The sequence below is a fragment of the Furipterus horrens genome, unplaced genomic scaffold (assembly GCF_987537825.1).
Source record: "Furipterus horrens unplaced genomic scaffold, mFurHor1.1.pri manual_scaffold_1, whole genome shotgun sequence".
Classification (NCBI taxonomy): Eukaryota; Metazoa; Chordata; class Mammalia; order Chiroptera; family Furipteridae; genus Furipterus; species Furipterus horrens.
This window is the reverse complement of record NW_028327171.1, coordinates 112,332,150-112,347,794: the sequence shown is the minus strand read 5'-3', so window position 1 is coordinate 112,347,794 and position 15,645 is coordinate 112,332,150. Positions and strand designations below refer to the sequence as shown.

The 15,645-nt window shown below is 43.2% G+C and overlaps 1 non-coding gene and 1 pseudogene across 1 annotated transcript; both read left to right on the top strand.

Annotated features, from left to right (window-relative positions):
* The first annotated feature begins 10,937 nt into the window (after positions 1 to 10,937).
* LOC150021744 (ferritin light chain pseudogene) lies at positions 10,938 to 11,414 on the top strand (annotated as a pseudogene).
* Positions 11,415 to 15,132: 3,718 nt separating this feature from the next.
* LOC150021743 (small nucleolar RNA U2-19) lies at positions 15,133 to 15,212 on the top strand. The gene has a single exon (XR_016513730.1). It is a non-coding gene; the product is annotated as a small nucleolar RNA U2-19 (small nucleolar RNA).
* Positions 15,213 to 15,645: the final 433 nt, after the last annotated feature.

The window sequence follows — 15,645 nt, the reverse complement described above, 5'->3', positions numbered from 1 at the left end:
AGAGAGCGAGAGCCCGAGAGCGAGCGCCCGAGTGAGAGAGCCAGAGCGCCAGCCAGAGAGAGAGCGAGAGCGAGAGTCAGAGCGACAGAGCCAGAGAGCCAGAGCGCCAGTGAGAGCCAGAGCCCGAACGAGAGCTTGAGAGAGTCTCAGAGTGAGAGCACGAGCGAGAGCCAGAGAGAGTCCGAGCTAAAATGTCTGCAGCTGCTTATATATCCCTGACTGCGTCATCTGACGCAGTGGGCGTTGCAAACAGTTCTGACCATTCACAGACCCTTACGTAGGCTCTGTGTGCTTTCCATACCGTCACCTGGTTCAAGACTCCTCCCATCTACCTGAGGCTTTGGATGCATTAAAGCCATTTGCATAAGAAAGACAGTAGCCACCAGCCTCAGGCATGTGGAAGCATTTGAAAAGCTGCTTACTTCTCCCCATCCCCCAGCAGCAAACTCTGGGGATTTTTGGACTCCCCTGTTTCTGTAACAATTTCTCCAGTTACACCTCCTTTATTCAATAAGAGATATAGAGCGGAAGGTGCAGAATTCAACTGAGAACAAATTATATTAAAAAAGTCACTGGGGACAAGATCAGGTGAATAGAAAGGGTGGGGCAGGGAGCTTATGCTGTTTTTGGTCAATAAGCGCCGAACATTCAGTGTGGTATGGGAACTCATAAATCACCCATCATGAAATGGGCAAAGGCATTGAAAGAGTTCAGAAAAATTCACTGAAGCCAAACGCAGCCTCTCACAACAACGGCAACTTGTACACTGATACAGATGGGTTCCTGGAACACTCACTTAGCAGGGGAAGCCTGTACTACAAGGGGCCTGCCCTACAGGAGATAATTTTGGGGTTGTTTGGGGGGGCATCTCCCTCTTATAGGGCAGCAGGGCCTTGTCCATACCTTCCAACAGACAAAATTCAGGATTTTTCCATGTACAAACAGTAAGATTTCTGTTTTGTTTTTCTTAATTTTCTAAAATAATAAATAAATAAGTGGAAAGAGTCCAGGTATGATGGGCTCTCGCCATGGTTCTCTCACTTCTTAGCTGAGAGTTTCCCAAGCTTTTCAGTGAAGTGCTCAGCTAACAGGTGTCTATAATATAGAATCCATGGAACTCTGTGGGAAGTGGATAGAATTGCATGATAGTATAACTGAATTTCTTTGTGATCCTGTGTCTTTTATTTTATGTCTTTATGGACATTTTTGCCAATCTGCTGAAAGGGGTTCAAGGCACAAAAAGGTAGGAACCTGTCAGAGTATCTCTGGGGTCCTGCTTGATTCAACATAGTTCTATTATTAACATTCATTATAGGAACTAAACTTCTTTTTAACAAAGTCTGTGTGTGGAGGAGTAAAGGACAGTTTCCCAATGCTGGTCAGAGAGGTCAATAAATAAAAATGATGGAGTATCACATATGGGTTGGGCCCAGGCCAGCAGAAGCAGAGATGCAGGCTGCATCATTGACACCCTCTGATGTGCATTTAGGGACCGCCCTGAAGAGGCAGGAGTAGTCTGCAGACTGAGATGTCTCTGGGGTCATGTGCTGCCTCAAGGGAGAAGAGAAAGTGGCAACAGGACGAGAACCACAACCTGGCCCTGGCATTGGCCTGTCCTTCTACCTCCTGTGTTATTTCCACTCCTGTAACACAGTTTCTGATGATAAAGTGTGATGTTCAATAAATCCTGGTTATAAGAGTTATCACTGACTGATTAGGCAGCTATCAGATACTGGACCCTTATTACACTGGGCACTCTGTATATATTCTCCTTTAACCCAAGAGCAACCACATGAGGTAGATATGATTATAACCATTGCATAGAGGAGAGAATAGGCTCACAGCAGTTAAGTGTCATGTCTAACATGGTGCATGTAGTGGCTGAACTGGGATTTACACCCATTTCAAATTTGCCTTCTTGTGAATGGGAGATATTGGCCAGTCTCTCAGTACAAGGTACACTAGTCCTTTCCCTTTCAGACTAGGACATGATTTCTATGTCTTCATCCAAGTATCTATGAAAATGGCCAAGTCTGATTTATTGGTTTATTATTTACTTTGTCAATAGTGCTGCTGTTGTACTGTGTCTGGAGTTTTATGTTTGCCCTGGAAGCTTCTTTAAGTTTTCTGAAATTAGTATGTACAAGTAGGTGCTTATCAGAGTTATGAAGAGAGTTTTATTAGACTGGAGAACCACAGTACACTCCATTAAGAATGACAAGTGGATTTTCATGAGCTACATCTCAGAGGCAAGTGGATGAGCAGTGGAGTGGGTATGGAGGACAGGAGGTGACTGAGAACCACAGATTTTATTCATTTTCAGATTTGGGTGGGGGCTGTATAGTAGACCTATTACAGACTCAAGAGCAGGGCAATGCATTCCTTAATTTTGCATGCTTTGTGTAGAATCTAAGAGCCAATGTTTCAGAATTATTGGTAGAGTGGGCTATTAGAGCACTCTTTGTCCTTTTCTTTTCCAAACATTTTGTGTTGGTGACTCTTTCTTAGATCAGTGGCCCTTAACTCTGGTTACATATACCTGGGATGCTTTTAGGACTTATTCTTGGGCCCCACCTCCAATGATTCTGACTTTATAGATCTGCGTGTAGGCCTGGGCATTGGTAATTGTTAAAAGCTTTACAAATAGTTTCAATGTGCAGCCAGGGTGAGAACCACTGAATTATGGTCTTACAAACTACAATGAATTATAATAATAGCTCCTAACTATTGAACACTATACATCAGGTCCTGTATAGGTGCTCTGGACATCTCACTTGCTGCTCCCTTACCTGGAAGGCCTCCCTGCCATCTTCACACAACCATCTCTTTTTTGTCCTCCAGGTAGTCTTCTATGAAACCCTGGCTGGGCTATCTGAACCTCCTCTGTGCTCTGAGGGATTCTTGTACCAAAATACTGTAACATATCACACAGCATCCCAGTCTTTGGCTTGTCTATCTTCCTTACAACATTGTCTATGGGAAGGGATGTGGCCTTATTACTAGTTTTTATGCCCCAGTTTCTAGAACAGTTCATGGTACAAGATAGGAGCTTGGTAAATGTTGGTTGAATAAATGAGTGGATGAAAATATTTGTGGGGGAAAGAATCAGAAAAGTGGCCAGACCTGCGTCTGATCCTTCTCTTTGATGAGGGCCCTGAAGACATCCCAGGAGAGCTCAGTATGAGTGTCTTTGAGGAGATGTGAGGTTGAATGTGAGCTTGACATTTGGAAATATGTGTTCAGTTTTTAAGAAGGTCTTCCACATGTTCTCAGGGCTGCAGCTCCAGCTACCACTGTGCAACCATCACTTGGCCCATAACGTCTACTCAGCTTGAGTCAGGTTGCCTTTTTGTCTCTCACAGAGATGTTGATTTTGTCATAAAGGAACGAAGAAAATATTCTTACTGCGTGAGAAGGGTTTTCAGGGTTTTCCTGATGTAGCACTGGAGAGAAGAAACTTTTATTTTTATCTGTTCAGTGAGGGCCACCAGAGGCAGGGGCATTTCCAAGGCCTTCAATCATGAGATTCAGATAAAGACATCAGTGACAGAGCCTCCTGGGGTGGGCACGCTGATGTTTCCAGGCAGGATAGTCATATCTTTAATAAAAATGGAGAGGGACAAGGTGGAGGAGAAAAGCTGCTTTTATTAAGAATCTAACCAGACCTGGTTGATGTGGCCCAGTGGACTGAGTGCCAGCCTGCAAACCAAAGGGTCGCCTGTCTCATTCCCAGGCAGGGCACATGTCTGGATTGTGGGCCAGGTCCCCATTTAGGGGTGTGCAAGAGGCAACCACACATCAATGTTTCCCTCTTTTTCTCTCTTCCTTCCCCTCTCTCTAAAAATAAATTAATAAAATCTTTTTAAAAAAGGATCTACCCAGTGGCCATCAAGTACTATTCCAGGGACTCTATGTGTTAGTTAGTTAATCTACTCCTTACAGCAACCCTGTGAACTAGATACTGTCTCCACATTATTTTCATCTTTGAGTTGCATTTCTTTAACAACTATATACTTTCAGCCTCTAAATTCTCTCCATCCATCCTCCTAAATTTCTATTTCATCCTTTCTCTCTTTCCCCAGTTATAATACCTTAGCTCAGGCCTCCACCTAATTTGTCATGAGTAGGTTCAAGTGTCACTAAGCTCATACCATACGTCACAACCTGGGACAAATGGAAGTTGCATTTGGACCTGGGTCTTGAATTAAAGGAAATTTCTCTGTTGAGACAATGATTCTGAAATTTACTAAGATTCCTTTGTTGTTTCTAATTAATTCCCTTAGATTTCCTTACTTCCAGGCTTACATATTTGACCAGATCTCATAAATCCATAATTTATTAACAAATGTTTACTGAGCAATTCCTAAGAATGAGGCATTTTGATAGGTTCCAGGAAGATTTGTCATACAAGATAAAATCCTTGCCCTTATGGAATTTGCTATTTTAGGTATTTTCCCCTCTGAATAGCTGCTTTGGTCACCTGCCTTCAGTCTCTCACCTGGAACAGTGGCCTTTACAGCAGAAGCTGGACATGGCCATTAACCAGGCAAAATGTAGGAACTCTGCATCCTGTCATGAAGGATCCAGAGCAACTCTACTCTGCCCATCCAGGGGCTGCAAGTGGTTTTTATCTCCCCATTCCCAAGCTACCTCCAATCAAGAGAAGGACAAAGTTTAGGGACCCTCAGAATCTCAAGTGCTCAGTTCAGCCATGCAGCTACCACTCTGGATACTTTGAGACCACAAAAGGACTCTTGTCTTTAGGGCAAAAAGTCTATTGACCTGAGGTGGGCCAGGAATGCCTTTATCTTTAGTGTCATGAACTCTCAAGTCAACATCACTTATGTACATTTTGCCTTCAATGATTAAATGTTTGCTTTCCTGGTACATTCTATGTCTTTGAACTGAGCCACTTTAACATAGTTAAAATAACAAAAATTTAGGAAAACAGACTTTTAAAAGAAAAATATGTGAAAAAAAGATTTGGCTTATCAAATCTGTTTTAAATAGGGAAATTTTAATCATAAATAGAAGGCCTGTGATTTTATTGTAATGGCCAAGGAGGGGCTCATCTGAAGAAAGACTCTTGGGTCTAAGGAGGTTTCTAGCTCACAACCCTAAGGGACGAGCACACATTTGCCTTTATTTCTCTCTCTCTCTCCAGTTGGCCTGAGATTATCTTCCTGTTGTTATAGTAGCTATTCCAGGTTGAGAATTTCACTTCCTAGAGAACCCAATGGATGCCCTAAAGATTAGGCATAAAGCTAACATACTCCTTGCCCATTTTCTTCCACTACCCAGGGACCAGGGTTGTGGAATTTTCCAGAGGTCGGTGCTCCCATTTCAGGGGAAGTCACTAGATTTCCCAGGATCCTCTCACTTCAAGAAGGTCATTTGAAAAGATGTCCATGGCCTGCTTGGGGAATAATAACAAGTTCTATTGTGGCAAGATACTTGGGCAGGGCTGACTTCAACTGAGGCCCTGAGGGACTGGGGTTATGGTACAAAGGAAGCGCTGTCCCTGTGAGCAGATGAGCGATGGGGTCAGCACAGCCCAGGTCACTGTACCAGGCCTCCCACGGCATCCGCACTGGGTTGGGAGCAAGCATGTCTCTGGTCCAAGGACAGCACGGGCTGAGGAAATAGTCTGGGGGATAAGCGGCTACATTAAGTCATCCTGCGGAGCAGAGGAGTACCCACAGGACTTTACACTTGAAAACTGGATAAATGGAGGGTACTTTCCAATTCTACTATATGAGTTTCACAATATAGACTGCCAAATAGATTAATTCAAGTGGCATAGTGACATTTTGGCTTGAGATACAGAGTTAATCTGCTATCTATTCAGATTAACTAACTAGATAACTGCCAAATCTTCAGGCCTCACCGGATCCGTGGACACAGGTGGACACAGGAGTGGGCTTAAATACCAGGAGGTGCCTTCAGACCTGTAGCTGCTTCTAACATATGTGATCCTAGATGCACCCAGACAGTTGGTTATTCTGTATGCCTTCTTTTTTCTTTACATATTTTATTTATTTCTTGGAGAGAGGGTGAGGGAGAGAGAAAGAGAGGGAGAGAAACATCGATGGGTTGCCTCTCACACACTCCCAGCTGGGAATCTGGCCCACAACCCAGGCACGTGCCCTGACAGGGAATCAAACTGGTGACCTGTTGGTTCATAGGCTGGTGCTCAATCCACTGAGCCACACCAGCTGGGGCTACTCTGTATGCTTTTTAAGGCTCCTTCCTTTCCTGACCGTCTATGATTTTACAGAGACCAGGAACTAAACAGTGTTAGAAATGAATCATGCTGTGAATGGTTGCTGGGTAGACAGCTAAAGGAAGGAAGAATTCATGTGTCTGAACATGTCCACTGTGTTTTTAGACCCAACCCAGATCTCTTCTCAATGACGTTATAGCCAACTAAAGCTTATCCTGTTTTGACTTATTTTAAATTTGGTAACTTGACAGGCTGTTACTACTTACACCTGGGGATTGAATCTGTCAAGATCTCTATAACATCTCAGTTAAAGAATCTTCTTCACATCTGGACTTCTAGAAAAACACAGGTCTGTGAATAAAGATAGGAGGGTTCTAGGCCCAGTTTTTTCATTAACTTGCAGCTGAAAGTAGCAAGGCACTTCCTTTTCCCAAAGATTCACCCTCTTTATTACCACTTTAAAATTCCATGACTGTGGTTTGGTACCTCATATGGAAAGAAGACAGGAACCCAAGCAGGTCAGGGGAAGTTAAAGGAGGATCATATTAGCTTAAGAAACATTAAAACCCTTGAATTTTTACATAACTCTGTACACATCTTTACTTGTTTTACTTTTTTTTAAATTGTATTTTATTGATTATGCTATTACAGTTGTCCTGATTTTTCCCTCTTTGCCCCCCCTCCACCCAGGACCCCCCACTCCCTCAAGCAATCCCCCCACCTTGTTCACGTCCATGGGTCATGCATATAAGTTCTTTGGCTACTTCATTTCCTATACTGTACTTTACATTTCCATGGCTATTCTGTAACTGCCTATTTGTACTTTTTAATCCCCTCACTTCTTCACCCATTCCCCGACACACTCCTCCCATCAGACAACCATCAAAATGCTCTCTGTATCCATGATTCTGTCTCTGTCCTTCTTGTTTGCTTAGTTTGATTTTTAGATGCAATTATTGATATGTATTTTTGCCATTTTATTATTCACAATTTTGATCTTTTTTTCTTAAATATGTCCCTTTAATATTTCATATAATAATGGTTTGGTGATGATGAACTCCTTTCGTTTTTTCTTGTCTGAGAAGCTCTTTATCTGCCCTAGATTCTAAATGATAACTTTGCTGGGTAGAGCAATCTTGGCTGTAGGTCACTGCTTTTCATGACTTCGGGTATTTCTTGCCTGTCCCTTCTAGCCTGCAAAATTTCTTTTGAGAAATCAGGTGACGGCCTTATGGGAACTTCCCTGTAGGTAACTAACTGATTTTCTCTTGCTTTTTTAAAGATTCTCTCTTTATCTTTAACCTTCAGCATTTTAATTATGTGTCTTGGAGTAGGCCTCTTTGCACCCATCTTCTTTGGGACTCTCTCTGCTTCCTACACTTGCATGTCTATTTCCTTTACCAAATCAGGGAAGTTTTCTTTAACTATTTTTTAAAAATAGATTTCCAATTTCTTGCTCTTCCTCTTCTCATTATGACACCCCTATCATGCCAATGTTGGACCTCTTGAACTTGTCCCAGACTCTGCTTATACTATCCTCATTTAGGGGGATTATTTTTCTTCTTGTTCTTATCAGTTGTTTTTCGGTTCCTTATGTTCCAAATCATTGATCTGATTCTCAGCTTCATCCACTTTACTGTTGTTTCTCTGTAAAACATTCTTTATTTGAATTAGTGTATCCTTTGTTTCTGACTGGATCTTATTTATGCTGCTGAGGTCCTCACTAAGTTCCTTGAGCATCCTTATAGCCAGTGTTTTGAACTTTGAATCTGATAGTTGCTTATCTCCATTTTGTTTAGTACTTTTTCTGGAGTTTTATCTGTTCTTTCATTTGGGCCATATTTCTTTGTCTCCTCATTTAGGCTGCCTCCCTGTGTTCATTTCTATATATTAGGTAGAGCTGCTTTGATGCTCTGTCTTGATACTGTGGCCTAATGTAGTTGGTGTCTTGTAGTGTCCAGTGGTACAGCCTTCCTTATCGCCCAAGCTGGATACTAGAGATGTGGTTTTTGTGTAGACTGAGTACAACCTCCTCTTATAGTTGAGAGTTGGTTGGTGTTGGCAGGTGAATGGGAGGGAATGACCCAGGCCAGTCAGCTGCAAGGACTGGCCATGACCACTGACCACCAACCTCCGCCCTCCATGGAGGATCAGCAATGAAGGGTCAGGGTGGTGGGGCTCCAGTGTGGTCTGTAGCTGCACACTGGGTGCACTGGCCCTGGGGTTTCCCAGGTGGTGCTGGTCAAGGTCAGCCTCCCTGCCTGAGCTATAAAGCAATCTGAGATGCCTCCTACTTGTGTGGGCTTGGAGATTCCCAGGTGAAGCCAAGCTTTGAATCTAGGCTGGCTGCTCTAGTGTTGGGCCTGGGGATCACTGAGGCCAGCTGTTGCTTGTTTGAGAGGATTTAGGAAGCTGCGAAGTAGAAGCCAAGACCAGATATTCATATGGAAAAACACCTTGGGTGGGCCTGTAAGTTGGGTGAGGCAGTCTCTGGGGATCTCCAAGGCAGGTCAAACAGTGTTAGCCAGGTTGATGGAGTCTCAGATATGACACCAGCTTGCTGACTGTGTGGCTCTGTCAGGAGAAGGGTTAGAAAAGGGACAATGGCCTCTGCTCGCCTTGTTGCCAGACACTTCAGTTTCTCCCTGTGTGCCGCTGGTGCCGTTGAAGTTGCTACCCTTGTGCTGGAGCTCAGAGGGAATTTGAGTAGGTGAGCCTGTGTGTGGGTTCTTTAAGAGGAGCTGCTTGGGGCTCCACCAGTTTCTTCCACCAATTCAGTCCCTGCTGGTTTTTGCATCCAGAAGTTGTGGCAACTTATCTTCCTGGAACTGGAACTCTGGGCCGGGAGGCCTGGCATGGGGCTGGGACTCCTCACTCCTGAGATATCCCTCCCTAATTTTTATCCACCACATGTGGGTATGAGACTAGCCTGTTCTGTGTCTGTACTCCTCCTACCCATCTACATGGATGTGGTTTCTTTAATTCCGTAGTTGTCAGACTTCCATTCAACCTGATTTCTGATGGTTCTGAGTGATGGTTGTTCTATATTTTAGCTGTAATTTTGATGTGGTTGCGTAAAGAGGTGAGCTATGTCTGCCCATGTTGCCATCTTGACCAGAAGTCCCTGTACATATCTTTAAATGAAGTCCGTTGGGTGCATTCTACCTCCCAAATCATCAGCTCTCACCAGGGGCTTCATGCCTCCACAGAAGCACTAAGATTCACTGAGTCCCCTCTGTTTTTTCTATGTGTGTGCTTGCTGTGGTTGAGGAGAGCCAGAGAGACAGTGACGGGTGAGGAATGAAGGCGTGTTGAGAGTGGGCTTGGGGAAGATGGTTCTGTTTTGAAACTGTTTGCTGTAGGCCCTCCAGCCTGGGCACCAGAGAGGGATATAGTCATGGGTAAATAGCGTCTGCTATTCCCTTCAAGTGAAATTGTATATCTGAAACAGGGAATGCAAACACAGCTTCTATTTTTCTGCACTATTTTACTCTGATGGAAATAATAAGAGTGATGCAATTCAGAGGGTGATTAATAAACCTATCTTATGTTCGCAAAGGGGCTATAAGGAAGCCAAGAAGTGCAGGCTCCCTAGGGCAGGATTTGGAGATTTTGCAAATTTCAAACTATTTTCCTTATAAACTGTAGTAACCCACCACAAGACAGAAGAGATAGAGTGAAACTCCAAGTGCATCTTGTCCTCATAGAGTTTGTTTTGACAGCAGAAGAATTTCACCTCTGATGAGCTTGTTCAGCACTCAGTGCAGCAGACGTTGGGTGAATATAAAGATCTGTCTCTCCAGCACAAAACAACTGGCTGAGAAGGGGGGCATTCCGTGAATCCATGGGTTAGTTTATTTTCAGGACCCAAATGGTCTGGGTGGTTCTTCCACCAAATGGCAGAACTGATTATTGAGGGGGAGAATTTATCATCCATATATGATTAAGTGTTGTGGCTGAGAGATCAGGACCTTGGACTCCAGGAGAAAGACAGACATTTTATGATAAACCTTAAGAGTTGGGATCAGAACCAGTCGTGGGATATTAGTGATAGAGCCCTGACCCAACCTGGAGAAGGTAGAAAGAAATACCTGGTTGATTTTGGACAGGGGTTTTTTGGGGAGTGGTGAGGATAGAAGGTCATGCTCTCATCTAGTACAAATGAAACCTGGAACTCAAATACATGCAGCATTCCCATAATTCTCCCCTTACAAGAGGGCTGTTATTTTTCCTTCCACATGCTCTCAGGCAACGAGGGTCCCTTCCCTGACTCTCCCTCTGTCTCCATCCTTTACACCCCTTCCCAAACTGCCCTTGATGCTCATTTCACCCATTTTTGCCTGGATACAAATCAAGGAAGAAGCAGTGAGCTTATCTCCATGCCAACCCTTCATCTATTAAGGGGGCCCTGGGTCTTCTTTGGCTGAACTGCTGATCTTGGTGATAAAAAATTCTTATTTTTAATAAGGCTTGTTGGCTCATTTCTATCAAGTTTAGGGCAGGAGGAGGCAGTGCTCTTGGTAGCCCCCAGGATGTGTCTCTTGCTTCAACAATGTTTGGGCAGGACGGACCCAGGGACAACCCTTCTTCCAAGCTCCAACCACCCTCCAACCTCTTTTACAGTCACCACCTTCAAAACCATCTTAGCTATCTTCTGCCTCTGAGTCCAGCTAGCACTGTTTTTTTGAGCTTAATTTCTTATTGCTGAGCAATCATGAGCTCCAAAATTCATTAGAATTATTCCACCAAGGTAGAAGCTACTATCAACTGCCTGGTTAACCTGCAACAGTGGGCACCAAAACACCTATCTATTTTGATAACAATGATGTGGCTCTGGACGGCATGGCCCACTCTTTCTGGGTATTGACCCAGGAGAAGCCAAATGTCTCTTGTAGATGCAAAACCAGTGCAGAAGCCTTCCCAAGATGAGTGGGGTAAAACTCAGGATGCCAAGGAAGCCGTCCTGGTCACGGAGAAGAACCTGAGCAAGGCCCTTTTGGAACTGCATGCCTTGGGTTCTGCTTGCACAGACACTCACCTCTGTGACTTCCTGGAGAACCACTTCATGGGTGAGGGAGTGAAAATCATCAAGAAGATGGGCAACCACCTAATTCATCTCCACAGACTGGTCAGACCCCAGGCTGGGCAGGGCAAGTATCTCTTCGAGAGACTTACCCTCAAGCAAGAGTAGGAATCTTTGGAGCCCAGAGGCCTTTGAGGGGCCCCTCTGCATACCCCTGGTATCTAGCTTCTGCCTGAGCCTCTTCCTGAAACCACTAGGCATCCTCTTAACCACCCCGGAGCCCTCTCCCATGCTGCTGACCAAATGGAAACAATAAAGCTTTTAGCAGGGGAAAAAAAAATTAGGTCAGGAGGAAACTTATGAAATAAAATTTAACTCTCCAAAGTCTAGAACAATCTTAACCTTCCATATTTAATTTACTGAGGCCACCTTAGTATTTTGTTTAGGAAGGTTTGGGTAAAGAAACTTTGATCCTTTTTATTGCCAGTAGATTTTATCCAACCATGAAAACACAGATGAATTATTTTTCAAAATTTATTTATTTTTAGGAAAGGGAGGGAGAAAGAGAGGGAAAGAAACATCAATGTGAGAAACATTGATCAGTAGCCTCTCACACACACCCCAATTGGGGACTGAACCTGCAGCCTAGGCATGTGCCCTGACCAGGAATCAAACCCAAGACCCTTTGCTTTGTGAGATAACACCCAACCAAATGGGCCACACAAGTCAGGGCCAAAGATGAATTATAAACCATGGTCTTCAGATATGTCCTGGTTTTAATTTAAAGCTGAATATTTAGTTCAGTTTTAATCTTATGTTATACTGCCTATTAGATCTATGACATGGTGGCAACTGCATTTTTCATGTTCACAGACACTATTTCTTTTTCTTTTTTTTTTAAGTGAATCCAAGTTTTAATGTTTTTTAAAAAAAATATGTTTTATTGATTATACTATTATGTTTGTCCCAATTTCTTTTCCCTCTGCTCCCCTCCACCCAGTGACCCTCCTCCATTCAATTGTCCCCTGCTTTTAGTCCATGTCCATTGGTTGTGCATATAGTTCTTCTCAGCCTCTTCCTGTCTACTCCATTCCCTCCTACTATGCTTCTTAATTCCTGTACCATCTCTCGCCCTTCCCCCCTTTCCCCTCCCTGCTGACCTCCCCCCAATATGTTCCCCATACCTATAATTCTTTTCCCACTCTCATTGCCTACTTAGTTTGCCTTTGTTTCGATTCCCTAGTTTTTGTTGTTGGTTGTTGTGATACAGTTTTCATTTTAATGTTCATAGTTTTGATCCTCCTTCTTCTAAACCAGTCCCTTTAACATCTCATATAATAGTGGTTTGGATCTGATGAACGCCTTCAGTTATACTTTGTCCTGGAAGCACTTTCTCTGCCCTTCTATTCTGAATGATAGTTTTGCTGGATAGAGTATTTGTGGCTGTAGGTTTTTGATTTTCATTACTTTGAATATTTCTTGCCAGTCCCTTCTTGCCTGCAGGGTCTCCTTTGAGAAATCAGCTGATAGTCTAATTGGGACCCCTTTGTACATAATTCTTTTCTTCTCTCTTGCTGCTTTTAAGATTCTCTCTTTATCTTTAATTTTTGACAATTTGATTATAATGTGTCTTGGAGTGGTTCTCCCTGGGTCGAATTTTTCTGGAACTCTCTGTGCTTCCTGGACCTGTAAGTCTATTTCCTTCCCCAAGTTCAGGAAGTTCTACTTCATTATTTTTTCACATAATTTTTCAATTTCTAGTTCTTCTTCTTTGCCCTCTGGCAATCCTATAATTCAGATGTTCATTTGCTTATAGCTGTCCCAGAGATTTCTGAGCCTCTCCTCATGTTCCTTGCTTTTTGTTTCCTCTTTCTGCACTGGTTGACTGTTTGTTCCTTCCCTATGTTCCAATTTGTTGATTTGATCTCTGGTTTTCATTTCCTCACCACTTGTCTCGTGTGTGTTTTCATTCGTTTCAGTGTGACTAGCTTTCATTCCTTCCCCGTCTTGTTCCAAATCTTTTGTTAATTCTGTAAGCCACCTTATGAATATAGCTCAGAAAGATTTCTTATTTGCTCATCGGTTAGGTCCCTCATCTGCTGCCTGGTGAGCTGTGTCACAGGGATTTCAATCATGGCCTGTTTCATCCTGACAGTTTTCTGTTTACCTTTGTTTCCTGGGTGGGCTGTAGGGGGCAGAGCCCCGTGCACTGGTCACTACCCGGTGACTGGCAACCTTTTCCACCGCTCTGTGGCGCTTTGTTTGGGGGCGGGGGTCCAAGATGGATTCCTGCCATTGCTCTCTGCTGAGAGACTGGGAGGCTCCTTCCCCATGGCCTCACCATCCAAGGCAGTGGGGGGGGTCTGCCTTCCCCAGCGTTGGAATTGCCAGCTGCCAGGTCTCGACTGCAGCCAGGATTGCTCCCCTGGCATTTCTAGAAGTCCCGCAGCTATTCCCGCTGCTACCGCAGACAGCACAGACTGATCTTTCTGTCCCGATTCTGATTTCGCCCCTCCTACCCATCAAGATGAGCACTGCTGGTTTATAACTTCATACATTGGGCTTCCATGTAGTTTTATTTTCTGGAATTTCTGGTTATCTTTGGTTTTTAGGTAGTTGTATTCCTACTTAGTTGTGGAGGGAGACAGAGCATATGAGTCTAAGCCTCCATCTTGGCAGGAAGTCCCAGACACTATTTCTCAACATCTTTCCTTTAACCTTCAGCCATGCAATTCTGCAGATATCATACATAATAAATGAAAAGTTATCTCCTTTTGTTTTATTTTATTTATTGTACTTTTGTAGACAAATAAAGTTTATGGTCTTTCAGTTAGTATAAGATGTAAAGGTCAAAGAAAGTCTAATTCAAGTTAAAAACCAACAGTCTGGCAGTTGATAAACTTCCCCAGGGTTCCATGTCTGAAAGAGATAGTACTGGAGCTATATTGTTGATCTGCCCCAGGTATCTCACTTAACCAATGATATTATAAATTAGTATTAGCAATTATACTTTAAGTGGCTCACGCTGAGGTATTTGATACTGCTGGCAATATTTACTTTAAACACATACAAACAATAGCTTTCTTTTTCATTGCTCCAGCCACCCTCAATACAATACATAAAAGCACTTTTGTAACTGTTTTGTGTATGGGATGATAGAGGTAATTCATGTTCAATTTTTTTAAAATGTGGAAAACACAGGAAAGCACAAACAAGAAAAGCACATAGGAGCCAGTAATCCACCAATCAGTGAGAACCACGGTTGACATTTGTTGTTTCCGACATAGAGAGGTAAGAGTTGCAGAGGCAGAGAGGCATACACCTTTGAAAACAAAAACGAGATCTGGTGGAGAGCTAGGGAGACAAAAAGCTGACAGAGATGCTACAGTTGCATCAGTTCATGCAAGACCTGACAGAGAAGTGGAAAATCTGAGGTAGCTAAACCTTGAGCCCTTCCAGGATGAAGTTCTAGAAGTCTGACCTAAACTATTTCAGGGTGCAGCCTGGTTGTGCTTCAGTAGTTCTGGGGCTGGGGTATTTGTGGCCTACTCAGATTTTACAGCAGGTCAGTTTCCTCTAGGAGCTCAACTGCTCTGTGGCTCCCCACATGGACCTTGAGGAAGGTTGTGAATAAAATGTTTCTCATTTTTCCTCTTTCCTTTCCCCCTTAGCCAGGATTCTTGGCTCTCAGTAGCCAAGCTTCCCTATAATTGGCTTTTTATGTATATTTGCTCCACTGTCACTACAATAGTTTTTTTATTTTGTTCCCCTGAGATACATTGTGAGAGAAGGAAATATGGTTTTTCCTTTGTTACATTTTGTACCCTTTTATGCCAAATGTATAAAACAGTTCCTCGTTTCTCTGAGATCTCCTCTTTCTGAAGTGGATCAGTGATGAAAATAGCCAAAACTGAGCATCAGAAGACCTTTTAATCTACGTGATGCATGATGTTTATACTTCTGAGAAGCAAAAGTATTGAGTAATTTAAAACAGTAAGTACGTGTGTGTGTGTGTGTGTGTGTGTGTGTGTGTGCGTGTGTGTGCGTTTGTAAAGGTGACAATGGATAACTGAGGACTTGCTGATGGATGAATGAGATTCGGGGGGTGGTGAAAAAATTGCTCCTCATGCATTTCTCACACCTTGTACCAAGGAAAAATTTTCATGTGGTTGTGTTTTCTAATTACTCCACAGGGTTTCCTTTGATATGGGGTCAGATCTATATAATATTTATTCCACAAATTAAAAAAACAATTTTAATCCTCACCCAAGGATATGTTTTTATTAATTTTAGAGAGAGAGGAAAAGGAGAGAGAGGAAAAGGAGAGAGAGAGAGAAACATCCATGTGAGAGGGAAACAGTGATCAGCTGCCTCCTGTATGCAGTGACTGGGATTGAAC